At 42.7% G+C, this 3,247-nt stretch overlaps 1 long non-coding RNA gene across 1 annotated transcript in view; it reads right to left on the reverse strand.

The window, feature by feature from the left end:
- Positions 1-447: 447 nt before the first annotated feature.
- The window catches only part of LOC121662161, an 11,359-nt gene continuing 8,559 nt past the window's right edge, over positions 448-3,247 (reverse strand). The window contains exons 3-4 of the long non-coding RNA XR_006015220.1: positions 2,745-2,951; positions 448-754 (exon numbers count right to left, since the gene is read on the reverse strand). This is a non-coding gene — a long non-coding RNA (uncharacterized LOC121662161). The remainder of the gene's footprint in view (positions 755-2,744; positions 2,952-3,247) is intronic.

Below are 3,247 nucleotides of genomic sequence, written 5' to 3' on the forward strand. Positions count from 1 at the left end.
ACTTTTTTTCTAAGCATTATAAAGTTTAGCCCAACAAAGGAATTGTTTTGCATAGGTCCTCTTTTTAATGTCTTGGCTTTGTGTTCAGGGAGACATAAGACAAAGACAGCTTTTAGTGTGGATGACAGCACAGGAGGTCCTAATTACACCTGGGGAAAAACAATGCTTGTCTTTCGATGAACAGCTTTTTTTAAAAGAGGAAGGAAATATGCCTGGGCTGAAAAGACAGGTTTTTAGGCATTTTTTTGTTTTTCAAAAATCACTCTGAAGATTTCACATTTTGAGACAAGATACCTCTTTCATTTAGCTCAAAAGATCTTTTCATCTCCTGAACTTACTTAATTAGAAAAAAAAAAAAGGCGAAAAGAAAGCAAATCCAAAGGTTTTCTTTTTAAAGGACAATATGCTTTATTAATTTTTAAAAAATTGTTTAATACATTTCAAAATTTTAAAAACCATCCAATTTCCTAGCTAAAGTATCAACTCCATTTCCCTGCAAGTCTGATCTGTGAAAAGCAACTTTTGGCACTTGTACAATTACACGGCTCTATTCCCATGAGTAGAAGGACCAGAGATTCCAAGACACATACCTAAAGTAAGACCAAACCTGGTGATTAATTAACACCATTCACATCAATTGATCTAGAGACTCCTTGGTGCTGTTCTGGGAGGAGTGCAAAGAGCTGAATCACAACAATCCTTTTTTTATTTCACTCCATCACCATGCCAGCAGCTGGATGTCTCCTCTTCAGAGCTGCGTGGGTAAAACATAGAGAACTCGTGGGCTGAGATGAAGGCAGTTCCATAGGGAAAGCAAGAGCCATGCACACAGGCAAAGCAAGACAAGGAAGTCGTTCCCTGCTTCCCGTTCAGCTCCTCCAGGAGAGCAGGGCCGTCACCTGCAGCAGCCACTCGGGAAGACAAACACCATCGCTCCCAGCATCCCCCTTCCCCCCTGCTGCCTCCCCTTCCCGCACTGAGCACGATGCCAAACGGTCTGGAGCATCCCTTCGGCCCGTTCTGGTCACCTGTCCTGGCTGTGCCCCCTCCAGCCTCCCCAGCGTGGCCACACGAGGGGCAGGAAAGGCCTTGGCTCTGGGTGAGCTCAGCGATGACAAAACAGCTCTGCTGTACCAGCCCCGTGTTCAGCACAGCCCCAAACACAAACCCCAAACACAGCCCCAAACACCGCCCGCAGCAGACACTGGGAAATGAGCTCTACCCAGCCAAAACCAGCACAACCCCACGAACAGCTGGAGTGAGCTCCCAGCACCACAACCTGGTTCCCACTGTCCTAGGTTTTACCAATAAGGACCTTTTCAATGAGAAGTCACACTCAGGTAGTGAAAATTGGTGGTTTTCCTTTAAATGAGAAGTAACGTAACAATTCCCCAGCATGGCAGACAGGAAAGGAAAATAATGTAGGTGTGTATGTATTCTGCTCTGGGGTCTTAAGGATCACAATTGTATTGGACCTTCAACTGAGAGGTTTGCAATCATGGCCCAGAAGTTCCTTTACTAATAGTTATGTTTCAGAATTCCCCTTGATCTGGATTCAGCATTGTTTGCAAGAAAAGATACCACAATCAAGGCAGGGCACAGCCCAAGAACTTTTGTTATTAACATCTTCTTTGTCTTTCCCTACAGCAACTCCTCCTATCTGTCCAAGGAGCCAAACCCATCACACTATGAAGAAGATGAGTGTTAAGATGACAGGAGGATAATCTCACCTAAGGGACAGAGAAAAGGACACAGGCCACAACCAGGAGCAGGAAGCAGAAGGGGAGGACCCATGATTGAAATGTCACCAACAGCAGGAGTCATTTAGCAGAACTGACAATGTAACATCAATAGTAATAAAATAAAAATTAGCACTGCATCCCCATTTCCCTTTCCCCACAGTATAACTCTTCTTCTGGCTTGATATTTGAAAGCTGAGTTGTTTTGTTAGTAATTAGGAGAATGGTGAGAACTTAAACAAACCTGTTTGGTGAGAAAGCTCCCTTGAAAAAAATTTAAAACTAAGTAAATTCTCAAGACGGGAGACAAAAAGAGAGAGAAGGAGAATAATAAAAGTCAACTGAGAAGTCTCCAAGGAAAAAAAAAAAAAAGGAAGACTTAATTATGCACTAGTTTCTTTTCCTAGCATGTTTCTTGATTTGGCACAGCTGGAAAATGGAAAGCTCGCTGCCAAAATATCAAATGTCCCTGGTGTGGGCTCAGTGCTCATAAAGTTATGTGTGTGTCTTTCTCTCCCTCTTCGTCTGATTGCACAGAAAGATGAAATGAAGGGCTCAGCGAGATAAATACTGGCAGCTGTCTGGAAGCTCACTGCAGCGGGCAGGGTCCCTCACAAGGAGCCTCAAGGGGCTTTTTCAACTTTCTTTTGGCCAAGGAAGCAGTGCATTCTGAAACCGGGTCTTTCCAGAGGACACTGCTGTCAAGTCCCCAGGTCCACTTGCCATTTTTTCAGTGATAAATTGCCATTCTGTGGACATGCTTCTGCTGAAGGATGTGCCACAGAGTTAAAAGCTGTTTTGTTTCACAAAGGAGTGGGCTTCCCTCTGCAGCTTGCAAACAATGAGCTTTCTGTACAGTCAGTCCTATGACAGGGCTGTGAAAGGATATGAAGTTTAGCACAGAAACAGGCCCCAGGCACTATGGTACAATCCACCCATGAAAATGCTGACCTTTTCCATTCAAATATTACACAGAATTTATATATTTAAATCAGGATTACATACCATTCTTGAAAGAAGCTGGAGTCCTACACATGATAAATCTTCCAAATTTCTAGTCACTGGGAGCAGGAACAGTACTTTTCTGCGCAGTTAGTGTCTGTTTCTTCAAAAATATCTTCCCAAGATTCCATTTCATCTGGCTTACAATCTTTTGTGACTTCACTTCCTTTTCCGCTAATTGACGGCAGGGAATATTTCAGGCTGTTACAGCTAAAAATAAAAATAAGAAATATTGTGATTTATCTTTAGACTTGCAAAGATAATCATATATCCTTGTGACACTATCACATAAATAAAAACATAGTTTCTAGCTAGTAACAACTAACTTAGCCCTGACCATCTCAGCACAGGTCTTAATGCGATGGAATGGGGCAGGGATTTGCAAACCAGATGCAAATACTGCTGGGATTTTGTCAGGCAGGGGATGGAATGGGATGGAATGGGATGGAATGGAATGGAAATAGAATAGAATAGAATAGAATAGAATAGAATAGAATAGAATAGAA

Source organism: Corvus kubaryi, unplaced genomic scaffold, assembly GCF_017639235.1.
Source record: "Corvus kubaryi isolate FWS band 111438036 unplaced genomic scaffold, C.kubaryi_AGA036_p1.0 37236, whole genome shotgun sequence".
NCBI lineage: Eukaryota > Metazoa > Chordata > Aves > Passeriformes > Corvidae > Corvus > Corvus kubaryi.